General features: G+C 41.7%; 1 long non-coding RNA gene across 1 annotated transcript; it reads left to right on the top strand.

The window, feature by feature from the left end:
• The first annotated feature begins 6,325 nt into the window (after positions 1-6,325).
• On the top strand, positions 6,326-8,168 carry LOC134460066 (uncharacterized). Its single transcript, XR_010036966.1, has 3 exons — positions 6,326-6,444; positions 7,324-7,373; positions 7,974-8,168. It is a non-coding gene; the product is annotated as an uncharacterized LOC134460066 (long non-coding RNA).
• The last annotated feature ends 1,770 nt before the right edge of the window (positions 8,169-9,938 follow it).

The raw sequence follows: 9,938 nt of genomic DNA, 5'->3' as shown, positions 1-9,938 counted from the left end.
GTTACATATGGAGTACTAACTTAAAGAAACTCCCGCACACTGACCATTTCGCTGTTCTTTCTTTAATAACGACGTTTGGGTACTAGACCTTCATCAGGCAATCTCTTTCATTCATCTCAACACAGGCTTTTTCAAAACTTGGTTGACAGATAGCGGACCAATCAGGTCCGACGTTAGGATTACGTCACTCATTCACAGAAAGACGCACTCAAAGTGGTGGGTGCTTTGAGTAGGCTATAGTGTACATGAAGACTGTTAGAGCATTGCACAGAAGATGAGAGAACAAAAAACAAAAATAATAATCAAAAAAGTTCTTCTTGGCTACATGTGGAGACTGTTGAGGAAAAGATGTAAATTAACCCAGCATAACATTTAGATTAAATTCATCATTTAGTCCTTTTGGTGCTAGAGTCTGTAAGGTGAAAATCCAATAGGCCTCGCGTCATTTTAGTAGCAGGTCGTGGTTGCCTCCCCTCCGTGGTGCAGCCACCTGCTCAATACCACAGAAGCGCAATTGGGAGATGTCATGGTACGGGGTAGTTGCGGTCATTCCTCCTAATCGTGCTCTTATGTTCGCTGACGCGTTGTTTGAGCTGTCTTGTTGTTTTCCCCACATATACAAAAGTCGAAGCTTTACATATGGAGTACTACCTGAAGCATGAAGCAGCAATGTGCTTCACTACGTGCATACACAGATTTCAGCACCACATATGTGGACAGCTCCGGACACACCGCTGAAGGTGTAGTAGGCTACACTTGTGGGTGGACAGCTGGCTCCCCTTAGGAGTGACTTGGTGTCGGAATGGGGGTATGACAAAGCATCAGAATGGCTTTATGTCTGAGCGGCGGTATGTCGGAATGGAGGTAGGTTATGTCGGAATGGCACTATGCTACACTTGCTACTCTTGTTCCTGACCTTTTGAGATCATCTTGTATTTTTAATTTATTTGAATCTTTGAAAAATTCTTTATTTTGCAAGGCATGTTAGGCAGGTCATCAAGTGGGTAAATTAGGCCTTTCATCCATTTCATCAAAGTTTTCTCTGTGGATTACTGACCAGATGGCCTATTGGAAGAGATTAAAACATGGGGCCACCTCAATTTTTGCCCAAAATTCAATATGGCCGCCATTTTCCAAAATGACTGATTTTAATGTGTTATTAACTATATTTTCATGCATTATTAACTATTTTCCAGCACTATTCTGCCCTATTCCCTTACATACATGTCTACAAACACCCCACAAACTAAAGAAAAGGGAAATAAAGTTGGCCACCTGGCAATATCCAAAGAAAAGTGCTGAAAATAATGATTGAAAAAAAAGATAGAGAGAGAGAGAGAGAGAGAGAGAGAGAAGTAAAGTGTGTGTGTGTGTGTGTGTGTGTGTGTGTGTGTGGATAGCTGAGATTGATTGAAATTGGATCGCTGAGATATCTGTCGGCCTTACTTAGTAAACTAGAGGCCTTACTAAGTAAACTAGCCTATGTGAAATAATGCTACGTGAGAACGCCAAAAAAGTCCAACCATACTCCGGGTAACACGGTTTGTAATGGAAACACAAGTTAGACAAGTAGGCCTACCACTCAGGACCACTCAGCTCGACACGACTCAGTGCAGCACAGCCAGGTTGTATGACGCCTTTAGAGACAGTTTATTCCTCCATATTTGCTCAGTGTGGTGATGGAAAGGGAGTTCAACAGTGACTTTCACCCCATTACAAGTTGATAAACCTCAGAAACGATAGTAGAAAATAGTTCCTGTTCAATGTCTGCCTGCCATCTACTCATCTATCGGACAAGTAAATAAAGATGCACACTGACTTTCTGTTTGTCTGTCTCCCCTTCTGTGTGTGTGTGTGTGTGTGTGTGTGTGTGTGTGTGTGTGTGTGTGTGTGTGTGTGTGTGTGTGTGTGTGTGTGTGTGTGTGTGTGTGTGTTAGCGCACACACTGCTTATGCTACTGTTGAAGGCCATCCATCTACCCCAAAAAAGAAAAAAAGAATGAAAACTTCCACTTCCTGAACAAACTGTTTACTATTCTATGCACTCTCTATCTCCTCATTGCACTTAAAGTGGTAGTTCGCTATTTTAGACATTAAGCCCTGTTTGTGTGACTTCTGGGGTGAAGTAGAGATGTTCTCATCACAATTTTGACATTTGGTGCTGAACGGAGCATTTGGGTATCCAAGACTGCAGCCCCCCCACCTTTACATTGACTCCAATAGAGCACTCAAGCAATCGATTATAAAATGGCATTAAACTTTTGTTTGAGAAGACATGGAACTCACCGTGTGGTCAGTGGTAGACAGCGATACATTGACCCGGAAATTGCAGCGAAATATGCCTTCTAACTGTTGTTTAGCATTTGGCGGACCTATTTTTCCCCAGGCGCCGTTGAATAGCAGTAGACATCCAGCCAGTAGGTAGCGATAGTGTGTTGTTCATGTAGACATCAAGGAGCGAGGTAGAACGGCTATCTTTGAGCGGGACTGGCTACAAAAACTACAGCTTGCATACAAACCATAGATAGTAACGTAAACAAACGCACCCCCATTTCCGGTCGCGCGGAGTAATACCAAAGAAACTCAAGAGGAAGAACAATCTCTTGGCGGGGAATGCATTGGCCACGGTGTAGTACGGGGGCGTTGCCTGAGGACACGAGTGGATGGAAAATTAACTCCCTTGCGCATGGTCATTGGTCAGTGGGTGCGATGGATGCCATTTTCGTACTCCCTTGCACATGGTCAGTGGGGGCGACACCATGATGGATAATTTGTGGCCAAGTAACAGCAGCTGTTGGTCAGCAGTAATTGCTGGGGGTAATTAAGGACAGCTGACAGACATTCACGCTGTCCTATGACCTGTTCCACAGTGAATAACATTTCCGTACTCCCCTCGCCATCATTTCCTACTACGCTGTTATGACGTGAGTAAGCCCTCTTGTCTCAAGCCTCTTTGGTAATACTAGTCAAACCAATACAATCAATGAAGACGGACAATAATGAATATATCTTCTCTGGAAGCGTATTTCGCGGTGATTTTCGAGCCAACGTATCGCTGCCCACCTCTGACCACTCGGTGAGTTTCATGTCTCTGCAAACAGAAGTTTAATGCCATTTTATGATCGATTGCTTGAGTGCTTCATTGGAGTCAATGTAAATAGACAGGTCATCAGCTGGGAAAATTAGGCCTTTCGTCCTACCGCACTTTTTTCTGTGGATTACTGACCAGAAGCCCTATTGGAAGAAATTAAATCATGGGGCCACGTCAATTTTTGCTCAGAATTTAATATGGCCACCATTTTCCAAAATGACTTGTTTTCATGCATTATTACATTGTACTATAATGTGATATTCATGAACGATGAACTACTTTAAGCACTATTCCGTCCTATTTCCTTACATACATGTCTACAAAGGTTGACTAAACTAAAAGAAATGAAAATAAAGTTGGCCACCTTGCAATATCCAAAGGAAAGTGCTGAAAATAATGATTGAAATACACATACAGAGTCTGATGCAAAGTCTGTTCCCATAAGTCCCATCACTCGGCGGCCATCTTGGCTACGCCTCAAACTGACTATTTGAGATTAGTCAGTGATGGGGTATATAAGAATGAATGGGGGAAATAATGTTGTGTGACAGTGGGACAACACAGTGATACACAACTCATATGGTTGGAATCACAATGAAAAACTGGGTTTAACGGCAGTCTTAGAATGACCGAAATATGAAAGTAACACTTAAAAACAGCGTTTTTCTTTATGCTATTTTTGATCTGCGCATGCGCCACGTTCCACGACAACGTTCTGTTTTGCGGCAGGTGGGAGCAAGTTGCGTGTAGCAACCCAATGTAAGTAGGCTGCCGGATGTGAGTGCCCGGATATCCGCCCGAGTATTTACGTCTATTTTACCTCAGCTACTCGATTTCGGTCGTGTATTTACGACAGTTTAACCTCGAGTGGAGTCCAATATGCGGACTTCCCTCCTCCCTTGCTCACTTGCCTGCTTGTGATCTCATGATGATGTCACTGACAACGGAAAATGAATTCAATATCTTGCAAAAGCGCAATTGTAAAGTCATTTTCTCATTTGCAAACTGGATGATGAATGAAGAATAGTCCCCCAAAAATTATTTTGGCTAGGCTGACAGCTGGGAAACTTTACTGTTTTCTCCACGGAGGAGGGGCCAGGAGGCGTGGCGAGGCCACAAGCACAAGTGGAGGAAGCAAGGTTGCATATTGGGATGCACCCCTCAGCTACTTGATTTCGGTCCGATTTGAGTCTGACTGAAGATGGAAGGGACATAGGTGCCGTGCGTAAAGAGCCCACAGCACATCGCCGTTTCGGCGACACCAGAGAGTTCCTTGATCTCCCAATCAAAAGAATAGGCCCGGTGACCAATAACATGAAAATAATAACAATTATAGGCCTATATAAATTATATATAAAATTATAACTTAAAACCGAATTGATTTCGGTGTGAAAATTAAGCTGTCTCGGGCACTCAAAGCGAATCCATCAAAAGATAACGGCGTTACTTTCTCGTCGGCATTATTTTGTTTTTATTATCCAGGAGGACTGAGCTGAAAACTGCAGCAGTCACCTTCCACAGTTCTAGCTGCTCTGAAGCACGTGCGTGTCTAAGCAAATCATCCTGCCCATTCGCAATGTTAAATAAAAAGTTTTGCACAAGACTATAGCCTAAAATAGATACACTGTCACAGACAGAATAGCCCGTTTCGGAAGGCATTAAAGTCACGAGTTTACCCAGTCTAAATGTAGCTAGCACTCGAGAAGTTCCTGAGTTTTACTCCTGTTGTGTCTTGCACTTACCTTTGATCCACCTGCAGATGGCGCCACCGCGCATCTATAAATAGAACTGCTGTAAATGAATTCGAGGAGTTGGAATAAACGAAGTGTACAGTACAGTCCGTGTCTACTTACTTACCTACCTACGATACCACAACTCCTTACATTAGTGAAACATAACATCAGGATATCCTACAAGTTAAAAGAATATCTGGGCATATCCTTCTCTCTGAGTTAGAAAACAGCAGCTATGCCGCATATTGTGTAGTTATTATAAGTGTCAGTGCATAATTAAACTGGGCGCTGAATATAAATATTGGAGCCATTCTCCCTCCGTGTCTAGATACAGTCAGAGGCGCGCGCATGCTCTTATTTCTGTATTATATGAAAATATCCCAAAACGGTCACAACATCAGAGAGGTGTAGGATAGCCTACTTGCGGCGGAGGCCGAGGCCGAGTTACGGGACACTCTTAATATTATTTAAGGGACAGACCATGCTCGATACTTTACCCGGTCTAAATGTAGCACTCGAAAAGTTATGCCACATATTGTGCAGATTATTTGGTGATGATGCCAACCACACGTGAAACTAGCCACATTGGAGACTACAGCATATAATTTAGATATTGTGCCAACACGTTCTCACCCCCATTACCATCATGTATGTTTAAACGATATGTGCGAATGCAGTCATGTTGAATTTAGGGTGGCCAAACCATGCCATGTCAAGAACGTGCATCATATTATTTAAACAGCTCGTGTAAACAGTTATCCTGAGTGCCCGTGTCTTTTTGGAGATCGGAGGCTTGATTAGCAAAGAGATGGGAGAGAAATTAGTTGTGCGCGCGCGCACACACATCTGCACAAGCAACACGTTCTCACCCCCATTACCTCGAATACAGACGATTTGTCAGGACCCGTGGCGTCGGCGTTCGAGTGAAAGGCAGCCCATTTGCGTCTGTATCCGATGCGAAGGCAGTTTCATGCTGCAAGCTGCACAACGAAAAGCTTTCTTATCCACATGCACAGCAAGGCTGTTCTGGTCCATGAAAGGACACGGCAAGCATTTATAACAGAAATAAACATTTATTTTGGCTACCTGCTTTCTCTGCTTTCCATCGAAGCCCTATCCTAAAAAGCCACGATTTAATATCGAACTTTATGGACAATTTGATTAATAGTCTATGCAAATAATATTTTATCCGAATAAAGTTTTATACAGTAGATGCGGCATATATTGCATACCTTTTTAATAGGCATATTTATTCCCCCGATGTTTGTTCTTCGGACCGTATCGGATTAGTTTCAGGATGAATTAAAAACTAAACATTTGCTTCCTACTGTAATAGAAATGATGTCATTTCCTGAAGAGGGCTTGCGTGCGCCTATGAAATTTGAAAAAAATGTGCTGGATTAATCGAATAGTTGCCCATAATGTCGCATTTTTGAGTATTTAACCTACTGCTATTTTTATGAACGTGATTGTTTTTTTGGATTAAAAAATAAATAAATGAAGTTTGGAAATGATTGCGCTTGCAATGATGTCATTTCCTTGCGGATGCCTGTAGCAGTTGACAGCCAAGTTGTTGACAATTTGCTTCCACGGTGAAATTGTTCTCTCTTTGTCCTTATTGGTAAGTAAGCCTACATTGATGCCGTTAATAGGATCAAACTATCAATATTTTTGTAACATGCATTGGCATTCTTGACAGCTGGGTCGTGTCAAACTTTGTTTTTCATATGCCGTTCAAGCTTGTCAAGATGGGCAGGCTAGGTTAGCCTTCGTCAAATCACATTTGAGCGCTGGAACTACAATATTTGAGCTTCTATTTTTGAGTGAAATGTATTGATTCAATATCTAAACAGCCAGGGAACGATTAGTCATCCCATCCTCGTTTAGCGTCGTTCTGACGAAACTGTTAAGGTGGCTGTTTGGGCTTGCATGCAAGGGCTTTTTAGTAGCCGATCCGGGAGGGTACACCCACAGCTAAAGCCCATGAAACAGGGGTGGGGATGGGGAACCTATGTCTCGAGGGCCGTTTGCGGCTCTTGAGGCAGTTTTATCTGCATATAGTTTTAATGTTATGCAGCTTCACATGAAATATGACATTGTAAAGCAATTTTAGAAAACACATTTGCAATACAGCTAAGTTATATTTAGGGAACCTAGAGAAGGTGGGGTCTGTTTTAAAGGTGACTGCTTCAATATAGTCCTAAAGTGCAGAGGGAAATCCTGGTTTGTGTTCATAATATGGCCCTCGCAGGACTTTAACGTCCCTCGGATGAATTTGAAGTGGCACCTTGAATGAAAAAGGTTCCCCACCCCTGCCATAAAAGAATGGTAATTAATGTACTCGCAATGAACGAATAATACTCATATAATCCAGTAAAAGCCAAGGAAGCCATTTAAGTTATATAACAGTAGTGTTTTGATTGCACCATTCTTGTGTACTATAAAAACACTGATCCACTGTGCATTCTTCTCTTCAATTTGTTTTCATTTATGTTTCCAGGTGTAGCAGGGGAAAAGAAAGTATTTCAACGGAGTGCATGGGACGTGATGGTATGTTACACAAGATGTACACTAACTCACAGTGTACGAATTAAGTCACTACTTAATTCATACACTGTGAGTTTGCAATGTATGATGAGTCATACTTTGCATTGGAAGATGACTCAAGTCTCAATCCACCCTTTACTGGGTATAAAAGTGATTGAACCGTTGACATTAGGGTATTTTGAGTTTGGGCAGGTTCTGTCAGTAGCCTACTGCTTGACGTTACTGTCACATGTACTGTAGGCCTACTGAGTTAACCATGCCCAAATTGTTGGGGTGTTGGGGGAAAAAATTGTGTGGTCTCCCTACACTTTCTGCTGTGACCGAACTTCAATTCAGCAATGCCCCTAACCCCAACTTTCTGCAGAACAATAGCCTACAGTTAATTAACTGCACAGTAACTTACTTAAAGATGAAGGCGTGAAATAATATAAAGGTTCCGTATGTCCTTATTAGTATGAATGTGAATGCTGTGTGATTACATCACAATGACTGTCTGAGCGCTATCACAAGTGGCAAAAGTGGTTTCATCTAACTCATAGTAAATCTCCATGTGAAAAGTAAATTGCAATTGTCTGATTGTAACAATTCTCAATACATTTACAGCAGCTCAACACAGATTGTAATGGAGGACGATGCTAAGGAGAGGATGATGGAACATGCTGACAGTCACGGTGTGCGGCCTCACCATGGAAAATTACATTGAAAGGTTTGTTTTACTTTCACTGTCCAAACAGTAGGCTACATACAATGCATACAAATTATAGTACACCCCTTTGAAAAGTAACATTTTGAACACAAATACAGAAGCAATTTCCAAAATTTGCATGGAATGATTTTAATATGCAAGGCATACAACTAATGTACAGTAAGTAGACCTCCTTGCATACAACTGAAAAAAGGTTCAGATATAGCTTATTGACATATTTTCCATTTTTGTGTAACTACGGTGGTGCAAAAGTGAATTCCCTCACTGATGTCCAGTTTGTCTCTTCAAAAAGAAAATTCCCGTATTTGCTGGAACTCAGAAAGTACTTGCATTGCTCTTGACCTGACTAGCTGCAACGCTGAAAGTGTCTCGTCACTTGGAGGGCACAGCCTGGCTAATGGGTCAGGGCTTAGTTGCCATTGTGGGACATTAGTCTATTTTGTTTTGTAATGCTTAGAAGGGCATTGGCAGACTTATGATGAGGTGAAGGGGAATTGGCATACACTAGGCATACACTGATGTATGCCTAGATATTCTAGATATACTAGATATTTTCAATAGCAGCTATTCAGCTCCTATTCACACTGTACCGTCCTGTACTGAGGTGAAATTGCTTGTTGTTACCCCATGTATGCTACACCAGCAGTTCTTAACCTGAGGTGCGCCAGAGATTTCAGGGGGTGTGCTGATTTTTTTGTGCTGAGGTTGTGACCAAAATTCTGCATGGAAGCATTATAATTAGGCCAAATCTAAACCAGAATACGAATGTAAAACATGTTTTGGTCGCCATGGAAAGTCATTAGGGTATCCTAAAACTTTGGACCAATCTGTGTTGAGCTGCTGTAAATGTATTGAGAATTGTTACAATCAGACAATTGCAATTTACTTTTCACATGGAGATTTACTATGAGTTAGATGAAACCACTTTTGCCACTTGTGATAGCGCTCAGACAGTCATTGTGATGTAATCACACAGCATTCACATTCATACTAATAAGGACATACGGAACCTTTATATTATTTCATGCCTTCATCTTTAAGTAAGTTACTGTGCAGTTAATTAACTGTAGGCTATTGTTCTGCAGAAAGTTGGGGTTAGGGGCATTGCTGAATTGAAGTTCGGTCACAGCAGAAAGTGTAGGGAGACCAAACAAATTCTTTCCCCAACACCCCAACAATTTGGGCATGGTTAACTCAGTAGGCCTACAGTACATGTGACAGTAACGTCAAGCAGTAGGCTACTGACAGAACTTGCCCAAACTCAAAATACCCTAATGTCAACGGTTCAATCACTTTTATACCCAGTAAAGGGTGGATTGAGACTTGAGTCATCTTCCAATGCAAAGTATGACAATGCAAAGTATGACTCATCATACATTGCAAACTCACAGTGTATGAATTAAGTAGTGACTTAATTCGTACACTGTGAGTTAGTGTACATCTTGTGTAACATACCATCACGTCCCATGCACTCCGTTGAAATACTTTCTTTTCCCCTGCGACACCTGGAAACATAAATGAAAACAATTTGAAGAGAAGAATGCACAGTGGATCAGTGTTTTTATAGTACACAAGAATGGTGCAATCAAAACACTACTGTTATATAACTTAAATGGCTTCCTTGGCTTTTACTGGATTATCTGAGGAGTATTCGTTCATTGCGAGTACATTAATTACCATTCTTTTATGGCAGGGGTGGGGAACCTTTTTCATTCAAGGTGCCACTTCAAATTCATCCGAGGGACGTTAAAGTCCTGCGAGGGCCACATTATGAACACAAACCAGGATTTCTGCACTTTAGGACTACATTGAAGCAGTCACCTATAAAACAGACCCCACCTTCTCTAGGTTCCCTAAATATA

Source organism: Engraulis encrasicolus, chromosome 12 (genome assembly GCF_034702125.1).
Source record: "Engraulis encrasicolus isolate BLACKSEA-1 chromosome 12, IST_EnEncr_1.0, whole genome shotgun sequence".
NCBI lineage: Eukaryota > Metazoa > Chordata > Actinopteri > Clupeiformes > Engraulidae > Engraulis > Engraulis encrasicolus.
Note: the sequence above shows the minus strand (reverse complement) of the source record. Positions and strands in the feature narration are given on the sequence as shown.